The sequence below is a fragment of the Procambarus clarkii genome, chromosome 12 (genome assembly GCF_040958095.1).
Source record: "Procambarus clarkii isolate CNS0578487 chromosome 12, FALCON_Pclarkii_2.0, whole genome shotgun sequence".
In the NCBI taxonomy this organism is placed as follows: domain Eukaryota; kingdom Metazoa; phylum Arthropoda; class Malacostraca; order Decapoda; family Cambaridae; genus Procambarus; species Procambarus clarkii.
In genome coordinates this window covers 38,778,121-38,800,084 of record NC_091161.1, presented here as the reverse complement: position 1 = coordinate 38,800,084, position 21,964 = coordinate 38,778,121, and positions in this window count along the sequence as shown.

The window sequence follows — 21,964 nt, the reverse complement described above, 5'->3', positions numbered from 1 at the left end:
ATTTGGGGAATTAACTTAGTCATCCTACGCTGGACACGTTCAAGTGAATTTATATCCATTCTATAATATGGCGACCAAAACTGAACTGCATAATCTAAATGGGGCTTAACTAGAGCAAGATATAGCTTGAGAACCACACCAGGTGTCTTGTTACTAACGCTGCGATTAATAAATCCAAGTGTCCGATTTGCCTTATTACGAACATTTATGCATTGATCCTTTTGTTTTAAATTCTTACTAATCATAACTCCCAGATCCCTTTCGCAATCCGACTTCGCAATCTGAACACTATCTAGCTCGTATCTTGTAACTCTATCATCATTACCTAACCTCAGAACTTTACATTTATCAGCATTAAACTTCATCTGCCAATCCTTTGACCATTTCAAAACCCTATCTAGATCAACTTGAAGTGATAGTGAGTCCTCCTCCGAATTAATTTCCCTACCGATTTTCGTATCATCGGCAAATTTGCAAATGTTGCTACTCAAACCTGAATCTAAATCATTTATATATATTATAAACAACAGAGGTCCCAGGACAGAGCCTTGAGGCACTCCATTTACAACATTTTCCCACTCTGACTTGATTCCATTTATACTAACTCTTTGTTTCATTTGGTATAGCCCTGCCCTAATCCAGCTTAATATAGCACCCCCAATACCATGAGACTCTATCTTTTTAATCAGTCTTTCATGTGGCACTGTATCAAAAGCTTTGCTAAAGTCATGGTACACAACATCACAATCCTTACCACTATCAACTGCCTCAACTATGCTAGAATAAAAAGATAACAAATTTATTAAACATGAACGGCCATTTATAAAACATGTTGCGACTCAATTATTAATTTATGTTTTTCAAGATAAAGACGAATTTTATTTGCTATTATAGATTCGAGTAACTTTCCCACAATAGACGTTAGGCTAATTGGTCGATAGTTAGACGCAAGTGATCTATCTCCTTTCTTAAAAACTGGTATCACATTAGCAACTTTCCAAAACTCTGGCACTCTGCCTGACTCTATTGATTTATTAAATATGGTTGACAGTGGGTCACAAAGCTCCTCTTTGCATTCTTTAAGCACCCTGGCAAACACTTTATCCGGCCCTGGGGATTATTTTGGTTTGAGTTTTACTATTTGTTTAATTACGTCCTCCCTTTGCTTAGAATATTTTTAAATAAGTTATATATTGAATCCACATCGAAATCCCCATTTAAGTCACCTATCGCTGGGTTCATGTCTCGCTCCAAGACCGGCGCACACCCCATACCCAAGACTTTCCAATCAATTTGACCCAAAAAAATTTTTAGGCTATTAAAATCAGCTTTTCGAAAATCTGGCACTTTAACAGAATTTTCTCCTACTGGTCTATTCCATTCTATGCTAAATATGATTTCTTTGTGATCACTGTTCCCTAGCTCACTCCCTATTTCGATGTCATTAATTTGTGTTTCCCTGTTAGTTAACACTAAATCTAAAATATTATTTTCCCGCGTTGGTTCCTTAATGTGTTGCGTAAGAAAGCAATCGTCAATTAATTCTAGAAAATCTTCTGCTTCACTATTCCCTGTTTTGTTCAACCAGTTTATTCCACTAAAATTAAAGTCACCCATAACATAAATACTGATAGATCTAGATGCTCTAGATATTTCATCCCATTGGTGCTTTGCTTCCGTTCTGTCTAAATTTGGCTCCTATTATAATTAGCTTTTTCGTTTAATTCTATCCAAATAGTTTCTGTGTGTGGCTCAGTTTTTATTCTCTCTTTGAGACTACATTTCAAATTGTCCCTAACATAAATGGCTACTCCACCTCCTCGTCTAATATATCTATCTGTGTGAAATAGTTTAAATCCATTTATTTGGTATTCAGCTAATAGTTCTCTATTTTCTACATTCATCCACGTTTCGGTAAGTGCAATAATATCTATTTTTTCTGTGCAGACAAGAGCATTTAATTCGTTAATTTTATTTCTTAGACTTCTACTGTTAGTGTAATATACCCTAAGTGAATTGTTATTTTGAGGCCCTTCTCTTTCCCTGATCATTTTGTCAATTCCTTTCTCCCACAAACACATACTTTTATTGCCTCCTTCCTCCTAATCAATTCCCATGTCTCTATCTACTAACAGTTTAAACCCAAACAAACACCTCTAACCACTTCTTCCAACGAGTTCGCAACAGCAACAACCCCAGCCCTCGATAGATGTACCCCGTCACGAGCATACATTTCATTTCTTCCATAGAAATGTTCCCAGTTGTCTATGAAAGATATTGCATTTGATTTGCGATATCTTTCCAGCCGACAATTGACACCAAGTGTTCTCGATATCCAGTCATTTCCCACTCTTTTTCTTGGAAGAATGACACATATGATCGGGATTCCTCCCTTGCTCCTAACTAATTCTATGGCTGTTTTATACCTCTGAATCAGGCGATGAGTCACAATAACGTGGCTGAAGTATGTTGACCAGACCACACACTAGAAATTGAAGGGACGACGACGTTTCGGTCCGTCCTGGACCATTCTCAAGTCGGACAATCGACTTGAGAATGGTCCAGGACGGACCGAAACGTCGTCGTCCCTTCAATTTCTAGTGTGTGGTCTGGTCAACCTCTGAATCAGTTCCTCACTCCTAACTCGACCAACATCATTTCCTCCCACGCTAATGCAAATAATGGGATTGTTCCCATTTCCAGCCATAATATAATTCATGTTGTTTATAATATCACCAATGCCAGCTCCGGGATAGCAAACCCTTAACCTGTTCCCCCTTTCTCTAGCACAAAACGTTCTATCCAAATACCTTATCTGGGAATCTCCCACAACTAAGGTTTGCTTAGGTACTTCCTTTACTCTCTGAGGGGCCTGCGCTTCCTTGCTCTTCGTTGCTTTCCCTTTTGTGCGATCCGCAGTCTCACCACAGCACTCGTCCTCCAAAACGTCAAATGAATTAGAAGTTGCTATGGCGTTTGAAGGCGGCTTTATCAAAGTCTTCTTAAGGCCCCTGTCTTTCACAACTCTCCAAGACGAGGTCCCTTTACTACTGGTCTCCTCCTTCGTTACTTCTCGTTGTTCTTTCAGCTGACGCACCTCCTCCCGCAGAGAGTCCAACTCTGTCCTCAGGGCTCCCACTAGAGTCACCAGGTCCTTCACTACACTAGAGTCACCAGGTCCTTCACTACACTAGAGTCACCAGGTCCTTCACTACACTAGAGTCACCAGGTCCTTCACTACACTAGAGTCACCAGGTCCTTCACTACACTAGAGTCACCAGGTCCTTCACTACACTAGAGTCACCAGGTCCTTCACTACACTAGAGTCACCAGGTCCTTCACTACACTAGTCACCAGGTCCTTCACTACACTAGAGTCACCAGGTCCTTCACTACACTAGAGTCACCAGGTCCTTCACTACACTAGAGTCACCAGGTCCTTCACTACACTAGAGTCACCAGGTCCTTCACTACACTAGAGTCACCAGGTCCTTCACTACACTAGAGTCACCAGGTCCTTCACTACACTAGAGTCACCAGGTCCTTCACTACACTAGAGTCACCAGGTCCTTCACTACACTAGAGTCACCAGGTCCTTCACTACACTAGAGTCACCAGGTCCTTCACTACACTAGAGTCACCAGGTCCTTCACTACAACTTCCATATTGCTATGATAATATAACAACACTCAGGAGCTCCGGTTAACACACCCTCTCACTGAGACAAGGGTTTGCTGTCTCAGGCGCAGATAGTCTATGGGAAGATAGTACCTATGGGAAGAGGTACGTCAGCTGAAACAACATCGGGAAGAAACGAAGGAGGAGACCAATATTAAAAAGACCTCGTCGTGGAAAGTCGTAAAGGACAGGGATCTTAAGAAGACCTTGACAAGGCCGCCTACAGACGCCCTATAACGACTTCATATTCATTTGCCGTGTTGGAAGACGAGTGCTGTGGTGAGCCTGCAGTTCACTCAAAAGGGAAATCAACGAAGCGCAGGCCCCTCAAAGTACTCAGAAAGTAAAGGAGGTACCTAAGCGAATTTTGATTGTGGGAGACTCCCAGGTGAGGTATTTAGACAGAAGGTTTTGTGCTAAAGATAGGGGGAATAGGTTAAGGGTTTGCTATCCGGGAGCTGGAATTGGTGATATTATAAACAACATGAATGATATTATGACTGGAAATGGGAACAATCCCATTATTTGCATTAGCGCGGGAGGTAATGATATTGGTCGAGTTAGGAGTGAGGAACTGATTCAGAGGTATAAAACAGCCATAGAATTAGTTAGGAGCTCGTTGGAACCAGTGGTTGGAGGCGTTTGTTTGGGTTTAAACTGTTAGCAGATAGTAGTATGGGAATTGATAGGGAGGAAGGAGGTAATAAAAGTATGTGTTTGTTGGAGAAAGAAATTGGCAAAATGATCAGGGAAAGAATAGGGTCTCAAAATATCGATACACTTAGGGTACATTACGCTAACAGTTGAAGTCTAAGAAACAAAATAAACGAATTAAATAATCTTGTCTATTTGAAAGGCTAAGAGTTAGGGGTGAATTGACAGAGGTATACAAGGGGATGAATGGACATAGCAAAGGGGATATTAATAGGGTATTAAAAGTAACAACACAAGACAGAACACGAAACAATTGGTATAAGTTGAATAAGTTTAGATTTAGGAAAGACTTGGATAAATACTGGTTCGGTAACAGGGTTGTTGATTTATGGAACCAATTACCGCATAACGTGGTGAAAGTGGGGTCCCTCGATTGTTTCAAGCGTGGGTTGGACATGTATATGAGTGGGATTGGGTGGTTATAGATAGGAGCTGCCTCATATGGGCCAATAGGCCTTCTGCAATTATCTTTGTTCTTATGTTCTTAAGAACATACGAGGGCTGGGGTTGTTGGAAGGATTAGTAAATGATTTGGTGAGTTTGGTTGGAGCTCTGAGAGCAGAGATGGATTCGCTGAGGGAGGAGGTACGACGGCTGAGACTTCGAGAGGAAACGAAGGAGGAGACCAGTGTTGACGAGACCTCATCGTGGAGAGTAGTGAAAGACAGGGGTCTTAAGAATACCTTGACAAGGCCGCCTACAGACGCCCTAAGGACGGCAAATTCATTTGCCGTGTTGGAGGACGAGTGCTGTAGTGCGCCTGCAGCAAGGAAATCAGCGAGGAACGGCGGAGCGCAGGCCCCTCAGGCTGCTCAGAAAGTTAAGGCGGTACCGAAGCGAATTTTGGTTGTGGGAGGGATTCCCAGGTGAGGTATTTAGACAGAACGTTTTGTGCCAGAGATAGGGGGAACATAAGAACATAAGAACAAAGGTAACTGCAGAAGGCCTATTGGCCCATACGAGGCAGCTCCTATTCTATAACCACCCAATCCCACTCATATACTTGTCCAACCCGTGCTTGAAACAATCGAGGGACCCCACCTCCACAATGTTACGCGGCAATTGGTTCCACAAATCAACAACCCTGTTACTGAACCAGTATTTACCCAAGTCTTTCCTAAATCTAAACTTAAGAACATAAGAACATAAGAACAAAGGTAACTGCAGAAGGCCTATTGGCCCATACGAGGCAGCTCCTATTCTATAACCACCCAATCCCACTCATATACTTGTCCAACCCGTGCTTGAAACAATCGAGGGACCCCACCTCCACAATGTTACGCGGCAATTGGTTCCACAAATCAACAACCCTGTTACTGAACCAGTATTTACCCAAGTCTTTCCTAAATCTAAACTTATCCAATTTATATCCATTGTTTCGTGTTCTGTCCTGTGTTGATACTTTTAATACCCTATTAATATCCCCCCGGTTATGTCCATTCATCCACTTGTAAACCTCTATCATGTCACCCCTAACTCTTCGCCTTTCCAGTGAATGCAACTTAAGCTTTGTTAATCTTTCTTCATATGAAAGATTTCTAATTTGGGGAATTAACTTAGTCATCCTACGCTGGACACGTTCAAGTGAATTTATATCCATTCTATAATATGGCGACCAAAACTGAACTGCATAATCTAAATGGGGCCTAACTAGAGCAAGATATAGCTTGAGAACCACACCAGGTGTCTTGTTACTAACGCTGCGATTAATAAATCCAAGTGTCCGATTTGCCTTATTACGAACATTTATGCATTGATCCTTTTGTTTTAAATTCTTACTAATCATAACTCCCAGATCCCTTTCGCAATCCGACTTCGCAATCACAACACCATCTAGCTCGTATCTTGTAACTCTATCATCATTACCTAACCTCAGAACTTTACATTTATCAGCATTAAACTGCATCTGCCAATCCTTTGACCATTTCAAAACCCTATCCAGATCAACTTGAAGTGATAGTGAGTCCTCCTCCGAATTAATTTCCCTACCGATTTTCGTATCATCGGCAAATTTGCAAATGTTGCTACTCAAACCTGAATCTAAATCATTTATATATATTATAAACAACAGAGGTCCCAGGACAGAGCCTTGAGGCACTCCACTTACAACATTTTCCCACTCTGACTTGATTCCATTTATACTAACTCTCTGTTTCCTTTGGTATAGCCATGCCCTAATCCAGCTTAATATAGCACCCCCAATACCATGAGACTCTATTTTTTTAATCAGTCTTTCATGTGGCACTGTATCAAAAGCTTTGCTAAAGTCAAGGTATACAACATCGCAATCCTTACCACTATCAACTGCCTCAACAATGCTAGAATAAAAAGATAACAAATTTGTTAAACATGAACGGCCATTTATAAAACCATGTTGCGACTCAATTATTAATTTATGTTTTTCAAGATGAAGACGAATTTTATTTGCTATTATAGATTCGAGTAACTTTCCCACAATAGACGTTAGGCTAATTGGTCGATAGTTAGACGCAAGTGATCTATCTCCTTTCTTAAAAACTGGTATCACATTAGCAACTTTCCAAAACTCTGGCACTCTGCCTGACTCTATTGATTTATTGAATATGGTTGACAGTGGGTCACAAAGCTCCTCTTTGCATTCTTTAAGCACCCTAGCAAACACTTCATCCGGCCCTGGGGATTTGTTTGGTTTGAGTTTTACTATTTGTTTAAGAACATCCTCCCTGGTAACTGCTAAACTCGTCAACCTGTCCTCGTCCCCACCCACATAGACTTGTTCGGCTGAAGGCATATTGTTATCTTATCCAATTTATATCCATTGTTTCGTGTTCTGTCCTGTGTTGATACTTTTAATACCCTATTAATATCCCCCCGGTTATGTCCATTCATCCACTTGTAAACCTCTATCATGTCACCCCTAACTCTTCGCCTTTCCAGTGAATGCAACTTAAGCTTTGTTAATCTTTCTTCATATGAAAGATTTCTAATTTGGGGAATTAACTTAGTCATCCTACGCTGGACACGTTCAAGTGAATTTATATCCATTCTATAATATGGCGACCAAAACTGAACTGCATAATCTAAATGGGGCCTAACTAGAGCAAGATATAGCTTGAGAACCACACCAGGTGTCTTGTTACTAACGCTGCGATTAATAAATCCAAGTGTCCGATTTGCCTTATTACGAACATTTATGCATTGATCCTTTTGTTTTAAATTCTTACTAATCATAACTCCCAGATCCCTTTCGCAATCCGACTTCGCAATCACAACACCATCTAGCTCGTATCTTGTAACTCTATCATCATTACCTAACCTCAGAACTTTACATTTATCAGCATTAAACTGCATCTGCCAATCCTTTGACCATTTCAAAACCCTATCTAGATCAACTTGAAGTGATAGTGAGTCCTCCTCCGAATTAATTTCCCTACCGATTTTCGTATCATCGGCAAATTTGCAAATGTTGCTACTCAAACCTGAATCTAAATCATTTATATATATTATAAACAACAGAGGTCCCAGGACAGAGCCTTGAGGCACTCCACTTACAACATTTTCCCACTCTGACTTGGTTCCATTTATACTAACTCTCTGTTTCCTTTGGTATAGCCATGCCCTAATCCAGCTTAATATAGCACCCCCAATACCATGAGACTCTATTTTTTTAATCAGTCTTTCATGTGGCACTGTATCAAAAGCTTTGCTAAAGTCAAGGTATACAACATCGCAATCCTTACCACTATCAACTGCCTCAACAATGCTAGAATAAAAAGATAACAAATTTGTTAAACATGAACGGCCATTTATAAAACCATGTTGCGACTCAATTATTAATTTATGTTTTTCAAGATGAAGACGAATTTTATTTGCTATTATAGATTCGAGTAACTTTCCCACAATAGACGTTAGGCTAATTGGTCGATAGTTAGACGCAAGTGATCTATCTCCTTTCTTAAAAACTGGTATCACATTAGCAACTTTCCAAAACTCTGGCACTCTGCCTGACTCTATTGATTTATTAAATATGGTTGACAGTGGGTCACAAAGCTCCTCTTTGCATTCTTTAAGCACCCTAGCAAACACTTCATCCGGCCCTGGGGATTTGTTTGGTTTGAGTTTTACTATTTGTTTAAGAACATCCTCCCTGGTAACTGCTAAACTCGTCAACCTGTCCTCGTCCCCACCCACATAGAGGGTTTGCTATCAGATTAAGGGTTTGCTATCCGGGAACTGGAATTGGTGATATTGTTGGAAACATGAATGATATTATGACGGGAAATGGGAACAAACCCATTATTTGTATTAGTGCAGGGGGTAATGATGTTGGGCGAGTTAGGAGTGAGGAACTAATACAGAGATTTAGGACAGCCATTGAATTAGTTAGGAGCAAGGGAGGAATCCTGATCATAAGAACATAAGAACAAAGGTAACTGCAGAAGGCCTATTGGCCCATACGAGGCAGCTCCTATTCTATAACCACCCAATCCCACTCATATACTTGTCCAACCCGTGCTTGAAACAATCGAGGGACCCCACCTCCACAATGTTACGCGGCAATTGGTTCCACAAATCAACAACCCTGTTACTGAACCAGTATTTACCCAAGTCTTTCCTAAATCTAAACTTATCCAATTTATATCCATTGTTTCGTGTTCTGTCCTGTGTTGATACTTTTAATACCCTATTAATATCCCCCCGGTTATGTCCATTCATCCACTTGTAAACCTCTATCATGTCACCCCTAACTCTTCGCCTTTCCAGTGAATGCAACTTAAGCTTTGTTAATCTTTCTTCATATGAAAGATTTCTAATTTGGGGAATTAACTTAGTCATCCTACGCTGGACACGTTCAAGTGAATTTATATCCATTCTATAATATGGCGACCAAAACTGAACTGCATAATCTAAATGGGGCCTAACTAGAGCAAGATATAGCTTGAGAACCACACCAGGTGTCTTGTTACTAACGCTGCGATTAATAAATCCAAGTGTCCGATTTGCCTTATTACGAACATTTATGGATTGATCCTTTAGTTTTAAATTCTTACTAATCATAACTCCCAGATCCCTTTCGCAATCCGACTTCGCAATCACAACACCATCTAGCTCGTATCTTGTAACTCTATCATCATTACCTAACCTCAGAACTTTACATTTATCAGCATTAAACTGCATCTGCCAATCCTTTGACCATTTCAAAACCCTATCTAGATCAACTTGAAGTGATAGTGAGTCCTCCTCCGAATTAATTTCCCTACCGATTTTCGTATCATCGGCAAATTTGCAAATGTTGCTACTCAAACCTGAATCTAAATCATTTATATATATTATAAACAACAGAGGTCCCAGGACAGAGCCTTGAGGCACTCCACTTACAACATTTTCCCACTCTGACTTGATTCCATTTATACTAACTCTCTGTTTCTTTTGGTATAGCCATGCCCTAATCCAGCTTAATATAGCACCCCCAATACCATGAGACTCTATTTTTTTATCAGTCTTTCATGTGGCACTGTATCAAAAGCTTTGCTAAAGTCAAGGTATACAACATCGCAATCCTTACCACTATCAACTGCCTCAACAATGCTAGAATAAAAAGATAACAAATTTGTTAAACATGAACGGCCATTTATAAAACCATGTTGCGACTCAATTATTAATTTATGTTTTTCAAGATGAAGACGAATTTTATTTGCTATTATAGATTCGAGTAACTTTCCCACAATAGACGTTAGGCTAATTGGTCGATAGTTAGACGCAAGTGATCTATCTCATAAGAACATAAGAACATAAGAACAAAGGTAACTGCAGAAGGCCTATTGGCCCATACGAGGCAGCTCCTATTCTATAACCACCCAATCCCACTCATATACTTGTCCAACCCGTGCTTGAAACAATCGAGGGACCCCACCTCCACAATGTTACGCGGCAATTGGTTCCACAAATCAACAACCCTGTTACTGAACCAGTATTTACCCAAGTCTTTCCTAAATCTAAACTTATCCAATTTATATCCATTGTTTCGTGTTCTGTCCTGTGTTGATACTTTTAATACCCTATTAATATCCCCCCGGTTATGTCCATTCATCCACTTGTAAACCTCTATCATGTCACCCCTAACTCTTCGCCTTTCCAGTGAATGCAACTTAAGCTTTGTTAATCTTTCTTCATATGAAAGATTTCTAATTTGGGGAATTAACTTAGTCATCCTACGCTGGACACGTTCAAGTGAATTTATATCCATTCTATAATATGGCGACCAAAACTGAACTGCATAATCTAAATGGGGCCTAACTAGAGCAAGATATAGCTTGAGAACCACACCAGGTGTCTTGTTACTAACGCTGCGATTAATAAATCCAAGTGTCCGATTTGCCTTATTACGAACATTTATGCATTGATCCTTTTGTTTTAAATTCTTACTAATCATAACTCCCAGATCCCTTTCGCAATCCGACTTCGCAATCACAACACCATCTAGCTCGTATCTTGTAACTCTATCATCATTACCTAACCTCAGAACTTTACATTTATCAGCATTAAACTGCATCTGCCAATCCTTTGACCATTTCAAAACCCTATCTAGATCAACTTGAAGTGATAGTGAGTCCTCCTCCGAATTAATTTCCCTACCGATTTTCGTATCATCGGCAAATTTGCAAATGTTGCTACTCAAACCTGAATCTAAATCATTTATATATATTATAAACAACAGAGGTCCCAGGACAGAGCCTTGAGGCACTCCACTTACAACATTTTCCCACTCTGACTTGATTCCATTTATACTAACTCTCTGTTTCCTTTGGTATAGCCATGCCCTAATCCAGCTTAATATAGCACCCCCAATACCATGAGACTCTATTTTTTTAATCAGTCTTTCATGTGGCACTGTATCAAAAGCTTTGTTAAAGTCAAGGTATACAACATCGCAATCCTTACCACTATCAACTGCCTCAACAATGCTAGAATAAAAAGATAACAAATTTGTTAAATATGAACGGCCATTTATAAAACCATGTTGCGACTCAATTATTAATTTATGTTTTTCAAGATGAAGACGAATTTTATTTGCTATTATAGATTCGAGTAACTTTCCCACAATAGACGTTAGGCTAATTGGTCGATAGTTAGACGCAAGTGATCTATCTCCTTTCTTAAAAACTGGTATCACATTAGCAACTTTCCAAAACTCTGGCACTCTGCCTGACTCTATTGATTTATTAAATATGGTTGACAGTGGGTCACAAAGCTCCTCTTTGCATTCTTTAAGCACCCTAGCAAACACTTCATCCGGCCCTGGGGATTTGTTTGGTTTGAGTTTTACTATTTATTTAAGAACATCCTCCCTGGTAACTGCTAAACTCGTCAACCTGTCCTCGTCCCCACCCACATAGACTTGTTCGGCTGAAGGCATATTGTTAAGTTCCTCTTTAGTAAATACAGATACAAAATATTTATTAAAAATACTACTCATCTCTTCATCACTATCTGTTATTTGACCTGTCTCAGTTTTTAATGGACCTATCCTTTCCCTAGTCTTAGTACGATATAACTGAAAAAACCCTTTAGGATTTGTCTTTGCTTGCCCTGCTATGCGAACTTCATAGTTTCTTTTTGCTTTCCTTATCTCTTTTTTAACATTTCTAACCAGTTGTACGAATTCCTGTTCTAAAGTGACCTCCCCATTTTTAATCCTTTTGTACCAAGCTCTCTTTTTACCTATAAGGTTCTTCAAATTCTTTGTTATCCACTTTGGGTCATTAGTATACGATCTATTCAATTTGTATGGTATACTACCTTCCTGTGCTTTGTTTAGAATATTCTTAAATAAGTTATATATTGAATCCACATCGAAATCCCCATTTAAGTCACCTATCGCTGGGTTCATGTCTCGCTCCAAGACCGGCCCACACCCCATACCCAAGCCTTTCCAATCAATTTGACCCAAAAAATTTCTGAGGCTATTAAAATCAGCTTTTCGAAAATCTGGCACTTTAACAGAATTTTCTCCTACTGGTCTATTCCATTCTATGCTAAATCTGATTTCTTTGTGATCACTGCTCCCTAGCTCACTCCCTATTTCGATGTCATTAATTTGCGTTTCCCTGTTAGTTAACACTAAATCTAAAATATTATTTTCCCGTGTTGGTTCCTTAATGTGTTGCGTAAGAAAGCAATCGTCAATTAATTCTAGAAAATCTTCTGCTTCACTATTCCCTGTTTTGTTCAACCAGTTTATTCCGCTAAAATTAAAGTCACCCATGACATAAATACTGTTAGATCTAGATGCTCTAGATATTTCATCCCATAGATGCTTTGCTTCCATCTCCTTTCTTAAAAACTGGTATCACATTAGCAACTTTCCAAAACTCTGGCACTCTGCCTGACTCTATTGATTTATTAAATATGGTTGACAGTGGGTCACAAAGCTCCTCTTTGCATTCTTTAAGCACCCTAGCAAACACTTCATCCGGCCCTGGGGATTTGTTTGGTTTGAGTTTTACTATTTGTTTAAGAACATCCTCCCTGGTAACTGCTAAACTCGTCAACCTGTCCTCGTCCCCACCCACATAGACTTGTTCGGCTGAAGGCATATTGTTAAGTTCCTCTTTAGTAAATACAGATACAAAATATTTATTAAAAATACTACTCATCTCTTCATCTCTATCTGTTATTTGACCTGTCTCAGTTTTTAATGGACCTATCCTTTCCCTAGTCTTAGTACGATATAACTGAAAAAACCCTTTAGGATTTGTCTTTGCTTGCCCTGCTATGCGAACTTCATAGTTTCTTTTTGCTTTCCTTATCTCTTTTTTAACATTTCTAACCAGTTGTACGAATTCCTGTTCTAAAGTGACCTCTCCATTTTTAATCCTTTTGTACCAAGCTCTCTTTTTACCTATAAGGTTCTTCAAATTCTTTGTTATCCACTTTGGGTCATTAGTATACGATCTATTCAATTTGTATGGTATACTACGTTCCTGTGCTTTGTTTAGAATATTCTTAAATAAGTTATATATTGAATCCACATCGAAATCCCCATTTAAGTCACCTATCGCTGGGTTCATGTCTCGCTCCAGAGACATGAACCCAGACATGAATCATAAGTGGCATTCTTCCAAGAAAGGGAGTGGGAAATGAATGGATGTCGAGGGCACTTGGTGTCAATTGCCGGCTGGCAAGATATTGCAAATCAAATGCAATATCTTTCATAGACAACTGGGAACGCTTCTATGGAAGAACATAAGAACATAAGAACAAAGGTAACTGCAGAAGGCCTATTGGCCCATACGAGGCAGCTCCTATTCTATAACCACCCAATCCCACTCATATACTTGTCCAACCCGTGCTTGAAACAATCGAGGGACCCCACCTCCACAATGTTACGCGGCAATTGGTTCCACAAATCAACAACCCTGTTACTGAACCAGTATTTACCCAAGTCTTTCCTAAATCTAAACTTATCCAATTTATATCCATTGTTTCGTGTTCTGTCCTGTGTTGATACTTTTAATACCCTATTAATATCCCCCCGGTTATGTCCATTCATCCACTTGTAAACCTCTATCATGTCACCCCTAACTCTTCGCCTTTCCAGTGAATGCAACTTAAGCTTTGTTAATCTTTCTTCATATGAAAGATTTCTAATTTGGGGAATTAACTTAGTCATCCTACGCTGGACACGTTCAAGTGAATTTATATCCATTCTATAATATGGCGACCAAAACTGAACTGCATAATCTAAATGGGGCCTAACTAGAGCAAGATATAGCTTGAGAACCACACCAGGTGTCTTGTTACTAACGCTGCGATTAATAAATCCAAGTGTCCGATTTGCCTTATTACGAACATTTATGCATTGATCCTTTTGTTTTAAATTCTTACTAATCATAACTCCCAGATCCCTTTCGCAATCCGACTTCGCAATCACAACACCATCTAGCTCGTATCTTGTAACTCTATCATCATTACCTAACCTCAGAACTTTACATTTATCAGCATTAAACTGCATCTGCCAATCCTTTGACCATTTCAAAACCCTATCTAGATCAACTTGAAGTGATAGTGAGTCCTCCTCCGAATTAATTTCCCTACCGATTTTCGTATCATCGGCAAATTTGCAAATGTTGCTACTCAAACCTGAATCTAAATCATTTATATATATTATAAACAACAGAGGTCCCAGGACAGAGCCTTGAGGCACTCCACTTACAACATTTTCCCACTCTGACTTGATTCCATTTATACTAACTCTCTGTTTCCTTTGGTATAGCCATGCCCTAATCCAGCTTAATATAGCACCCCCAATACCATGAGACTCTATTTTTTTTAATCAGTCTTTCATGTGGCACTGTATCAAAAGCTTTGCTAAAGTCAAGGTATACAACATCGCAATCCTTACCACTATCAACTGCCTCAACAATGCTAGAATAAAAAGATAACAAATTTGTTAAACATGAACGGCCATTTATAAAACCATGTTGCGACTCAATTATTAATTTATGTTTTTCAAGATGAAGACGAATTTTATTTGCTATTATAGATTCGAGTAACTTTCCCACAATAGACGTTAGGCTAATTGGTCGATAGTTAGACGCAAGTGATCTATCTCCTTTCTTAAAAACTGGTATCACATTAGCAACTTTCCAAAACTCTGGCACTCTGCCTGACTCTATTGATTTATTAAATATGGTTGACAGTGGGTCACAAAGCTCCTCTTTGCATTCTTTAAGCACCCTAGCAAACACTTCATCCGGCCCTGGGGATTTGTTTGGTTTGAGTTTTACTATTTGTTTAAGAACATCCTCCCTGGTAACTGCTAAACTCGTCAACCTGTCCTCGTCCCCACCCACATAGACTTGTTCGGCTGAAGGCATATTGTTAAGTTCCTCTTTAGTAAATACAGATACAAAATATTTATTAAAAATACTACTCATCTCTTCATCACTATCTGTTATTTGACCTGTCTCAGTTTTTAATGGACCTATCCTTTCCCTAGTCTTAGTACGATATAACTGAAAAAACCCTTTAGGATTTGTCTTTGCTTGCCCTGCTATGCGAACTTCATAGTTTCTTTTTGCTTTCCTTATCTCTTTTTTAACATTTCTAACCAGTTGTACGAATTCCTGTTCTAAAGTGACCTCCCCATTTTTAATCCTTTTGTACCAAGCTCTCTTTTTACCTATAAGGTTCTTCAAATTCTTTGTTATCCACTTTGGGTCATTAGTATACGATCTATTCAATTTGTATGGTATACTACGTTCCTGTGCTTTGTTTAGAATATAAGAACATAAGAACATAAGAACAAAGGTAACTGCAGAAGGCCTATTGGCCCATACGAGGCAGCTCCTATTCTATAACCACCCAATCCCACTCATATACTTGTCCAACCCGTGCTTGAAACAATCGAGGGACCCCACCTCCACAATGTTACGCGGCAATTGGTTCCACAAATCAACAACCCTGTTACTGAACCAGTATTTACCCAAGTCTTTCCTAAATCTAAACTTATCCAATTTATATCCATTGTTTCGTGTTCTGTCCTGTGTTGATACTTTTAATACCCTATTAATATCCCCCCGGTTATGTCCATTCATCCACTTGTAAACCTCTATCATGTCACCCCTAACTCTTCGCCTTTCCAGTGAATGCAACTTAAGCTTTGTTAATCTTTCTTCATATGAAAGATTTCTAATTTGGGGAATTAACTTAGTCATCCTACGCTGGACACGTTCAAGTGAATTTATATCCATTCTATAATATGGCGACCAAAACTGAACTGCATAATCTAAATGGGGCCTAACTAGAGCAAGATATAGCTTGAGAACCACACCAGGTGTCTTGTTACTAACGCTGCGATTAATAAATCCAAGTGTCCGATTTGCCTTATTACGAACATTTATGCATTGATCCTTTTGTTTTAAATTCTTACTAATCATAACTCCCAGATCCCTTTCGCAATCCGACTTCGCAATCACAACACCATTAATATTCTTAAATAAGTTATATATTGAATCCACATCGAAATCCCCATTTAAGTCACCTATCGCTGGGTTCATGTCTCGCTCCAAGACCGGCCCACACCCCATACCCAAGCCTTTCCAATCAATTTGACCCAAAAAATTTCTTAGGCTATTAAAATCAGCTTTTCGAAAATCTGGCACTTTAACAGAATTTTCTCCTACTGGTCTATTCCATTCTATGCTAAATCTGATTTCTTTGTGATCACTGCTCCCTAGCTCACTCCCTATTTCGATGTCATTAATTTGCGTTTCCCTGTTAGTTAACACTAAATCTAAAATATTATTTTCCCGTGTTGGTTCCTTAATGTGTTGCGTAAGAAAGCAATCGTCAATTAATTCTAGAAAATCTTCTGCTTCACTATTCCCTGTTTTGTTTAACCAGTTTATTCCGCTAAAATTAAAGTCACCCATGACATAAATACTGTTAGATCTAGATGCTCTAGATATTTCATCCCATAGATGCTTTGCTTCCATTCTGTCTAAATTTGGTGGCCTATATATTACTCCTATTATAATATTATTAGCTTTTTCGTTTAATTCAATCCAAATAGTTTCTGTGTGTGGCTCTGTTTTGATTCCCTCTTTGAGACTACATTTCAAATTGTCCCTAACATATATGGCTACTCCACCTCCTCGTCTAATATATCTATCTGTGTGAAATAGTTTAAATCCATATATTTGATATTCAGCTAATAGTTCTCTATTTTCTACATTCATCCACGTTTCGGTAAGTGCAATAATATCTATTTTTTCTGTGCAGACAAGAGCATTTAATTCGTTAATTTTATTTCTTAGACTTCTACTGTTAGTGTAATATACCCTAAGTGAATTGTTATTTTGCGGACCTTCTCTTTCCCTGATCGTTTTGCCAATTCCTTTCTCCCACAAACACATACTTTTATTACCTCCTTCCTCCAAATCAATTCCCATACCTCTATCTACTAACAGTTTAAACCCAAACAAACACCTCTAACCACTTCTTCTAGCGAGTTCGCAACAGCAACAACCCCAGCTCTCGATAGATGCACCCCATCACGAGCATACATTTCATTTCTTCCATAGAAGTGTTCCCAGTTGTCTATGAAAGATATTGCATTTGATTTGCAATATCTTTCCAGCCGGCAATTGACACCAAGTGCCCTCGATATCCATTCATTTCCCACTCCCTTTCTTGGAAGAATGCCACATATGATCGGGATTCCTCCCTTGCTCCTAACTAACTCTATGGCTGTTTTATACCTCTGAATCAGTTCCTCACTCCTGACTCGACCAACATCATTTCCTCCCACGCTAATGCAAATAATGGGATTGTTCCCATTACCAGCCATAATATCATTCATGTTGTTTATAATATCACCAATGCCAGCTCCGGGATAGCAAACCCTTAACCTGTTCCCCCTATCTCTAGCACAAAACGTTCTATCCAAATACCTTATCTGGGAATCTCCCACAACTAATGTTTGCTTAGGTACTTCCTAAGCAAATGAAGTAGAAATGAAATGTATGCTCGTGATGGGGTGCATCTATCGAGGGCTGGGGTTGTTGCGAACTCGTTGGAAGAAGTGATTAGAGGTGTTTGTTTGGGTTTAAACTGTTAGTAGATAGAGGTATGGGAATTGATTTGGAAGAAGGAGGTAATAAAAGTATGTGTTCGTGGGAGAAAAGAATTGGCAAAATGATCAGGGAAAGAAAAGGGCCTCAAAATAACAATTCACTTAGGATATATTACACTAACAGTAGAAGTCTAAGAAATAAAATTAATGAATTAAATGCTCTTGTCTGCACAGAAAAAACAGATATTATTGCACTTACCGAAACGTGGATGAATGTAGAAAATAGAGAACTATTAGCTGAATATGAGATAAATGGATTTAAACTATTTCACACAGATAGATATATTAGACGAGGAGGGGGAGTAGCCATATATGTTAGGGACAATTTGAAATGTAGTCTCAAAGAGGGAATCAAAACTGAGCCACACACAGAAACTATTTGGATAGAATTAAACGAAAAAGCAAATAATATTATAATAGGAGCTATATAGGCCACCAAATTTAGACAGAATTGAAGCAAAGCATCTATGGTATGAAATATCTTGAGCATCTAGATCTAACAGTATTTAAGTCATGGGTGACTTTAATTTTAGTGGAATAAACTGGGTGAACAAAACAGGGAATAGTGAAGCAGAAGATTTTCTAGAATTAACTGACGATTGCTTTCTTACGCAACACATTAAGGAACCAATGCGGGAAAATAATATTTTAGATTTAGTGAAACACAGGGAAACACAAATTAATGTCATCGAAATAGGGAGTGAGCTAGGGAACAGTGATCACAAAGTTATCAGATTTAGCATAGAATGGAATAGACCTGTAGGAGAAAATTCTGTTAAAGTGCCAGATTTTCGAAAAGCTGATTTTAATAGCCTAAGAAATTTTTTGGGTCAAATAGATTGGAAAGTCTTGGGTATGGGGTGTGGGCCGGTCTTAGAGCGAGACATGAACCCAGCGACTGGTGACGTAAAAGGGGATTTCGATGTAGATTTAATATATAACTTATTTAGGAATATTCTAAACAAAGCACAGGAACGTAGTATACCATACAAATTGAATAGATCGAATACTAATGACCCAAAGTGGATAACAAATAATTTAAAGAACCTTATAGGTAAAAGGAGAGCTTGGTACAAAAGGATTAAGAATGGGGAAGTCAGGTTAGAACAAGAATTCATACAACTGGTTAGAAATGTTAAAAAAGAGATTAGGAAAGCAAAAAGAAACTATGAAGTTCGCATAGCAGAGCAAGCAAAGTCAAATCCTAAAGGTTTTTTTCAGTTATATCGAACTAAGACTAGGGAAAGGATAGGTCCATTAAAATCTGAGACAGGTCAAATATCGGATAATGACAATGAGATGAGTAGTATTTTTAACAAATATTTAATATCTGTATTTACTAAAGAAGAACTTAACAATATGCCTTCAGCCGAACAAGTCTATGTGGATGGGGATGAGGACAGGTTGACTAGTTTAGCAGTTACCAGGGAGGATGTAATTAAACAATTAGAAAAACTAAAACCAAACAAATCCCCAGGGCTGGATGAAGTGTTTGCCAGGGTGCTTAAAGAATGCAAAGAGGAGCTTTCCGAGCCACTGTCTACCATATTTAATAAATCAATAGAGTCAGGCAGAGTGCCAGAGTCATGGAAGGTTGCTAATGTGGTACCAATTTTTAAGAAAGGAGATAGATCACCTGCGTCAAACTATCGGCCAATTAGCCTAACGTCTATTGTGGGAAAGTTACTTGAATCAATAATTGCAAATACAATTCGTCTCCATCTTGAAAAACATAAATTAATAAATGAGTCGCAACATGGTTTTACAAATGGCCGTTCATGTTTAACAAATTTGCTAACTTTTTTTTCCAGCATAGTTGAGGCAGTTGATAGTGGTAAGGATTGTGATGTCGTGTACCTTGACTTTAGCAAAGCTTTTGATACAGTGCCACATGAAAGACTAATTAAAAAAGTAGAAGCTCATGGTATTGGGGCTGCTATATTAACTTGGATTAGGGCATGGCTATTCCAAAGGAAACAGAGAGTTAGTATAAATGGGGTTAAGTCAGAGTGGGATAATGTTGTTAGTGGAGTACCTCAGGGCTCTGTCCTGGGACCTCTGTTGTTTATAATATATATAAATGATTTAGATTCAAGTTTGAGTAGCAACATTTGCAAATTTGCCGATGATACGAAAATCGGTAGGGAAATTAATTCGGAGGAGGACTCACTATCACTTCAAGTTGATCTAGATAGGGTTTTGAAATGGTCAAATGATTGGCAAATGCAGTTTAATGCTGATAAATGTAAAGTTCTGAGGCTAGGTAATGATGATAGAGTTACAAGATACGAGCTAGATGGTGTTGAGACTGCGAAGTCGGATTGCGAAAGGGATCTGGCAGTTATGATTAATAAGAATTTAAAACAAAAGGATCAATGCATGAATGTTCTTAATATGGCGAATAGGACACTGGGATTTATTAATCGAAGCGTTAGTAACAAGACACCTGGTGTGGTTCTTAAGCTATATCATGCACTGGTTAGAACATAAGAACATAAACATAAGAACAAAGGTAACTGCAGAAGGCCTATTGGCCCATTCGAGGCAGCTCCTATTCTATAACCACCCAATCCCACTCATATAATTGTCCAACCCGCGCTTGAAACAATCGAGGGACCCCACCTCCACCACGTTATGCGGCAATTGGTTCCACAAATCAACAACCCTGTTACTGAACCAGTATTTACCCAAGTCTTTCCTAAATCTAAACTTATCCAATTTATACCCATTATTTCGTGTTCTGTCCTGTGTTGATACTTTTAATACCCTATTAATATCCCCCTTGTTATGTCCATTCACCCACTTGTAAACCTCTATCATGTCGCCCCTAACTCTTCGCCTTTCCAGTGAATGCAACTTAAGCTTTGTTAATCTTTCTTCATATGAAAGATTTCTAATTTGGGGAATTAACTTAGTCATCCTACGCTGGACACGTTCAAGTGAATTTATATCCATTCTATAATATGGCGACCAAAACTGAACTGCATAATCTAAATGGGGCCTAACTAGAGCAAGATATAGCTTGAGAACCACACCAGGTGTCTTGTTACTAACGCTGCGATTAATAAATCCAAGTGTCCGATTTGCCTTATTACGAACATTTATGCATTGATCCTTTTGTTTTAAATTCTTACTAATCATAACTCCCAGATCCCTTTCGCAATCCGACTTCGCAATCACAACACCATCTAGCTCATATCTTGTAACTCTATCATCATTACCTAACCTCAGAACTTTACATTTATCAGCATTAAACTGCATCTGCCAATCCTTTGACCATTTCAAAACCCTATCTAGATCAACTTGAAGTGATAGTGAGTCCTCCTCCGAATTAATTTCCCTACCGATTTTCGTATCATCGGCAAATTTGCAAATGTTGCTACTCAAACCTGAATCTAAATCATTTATATATATTATAAACAACAGAGGTCCCAGGACAGAGCCTTGAGGCACTCCGCTTACAACATTTTCCCACTCTGACTTGATTCCATTTATACTAACTCTCTGTTTCCTTTGGTATAGCCATGCCCTAATCCAGCTTAATATAGCACCCCCAATACCATGAGACTCTATCTTTTTAATCAGTCTTTCATGTGGCACTGTATCAAAAGCTTTGCTAAAGTCAAGGTACACAACATCGCAATCCTTACCACTATCAACTGCCTCAACAATGCTAGAATAAAAAGATAACAAATTTGTTAAACATGAACGGCCATTTATAAAACCATGTTGAGACTCAATTATTAATTTATGTTTTTCAAGATGAAGACGAATTTTATTTGCTATTATAGATTCGAGTAACTTTCCCACAATAGACGTTAGGCTAATTGGTCGATAGTTAGACGCAAGTGATCTATCTCCTTTCTTAAAAACTAGTATCACATTAGCAACTTTCCAAAACTCTGGCACTGCCTGACTCTATTGATTTATTAAATATGGTAGACAGTGGGTCACA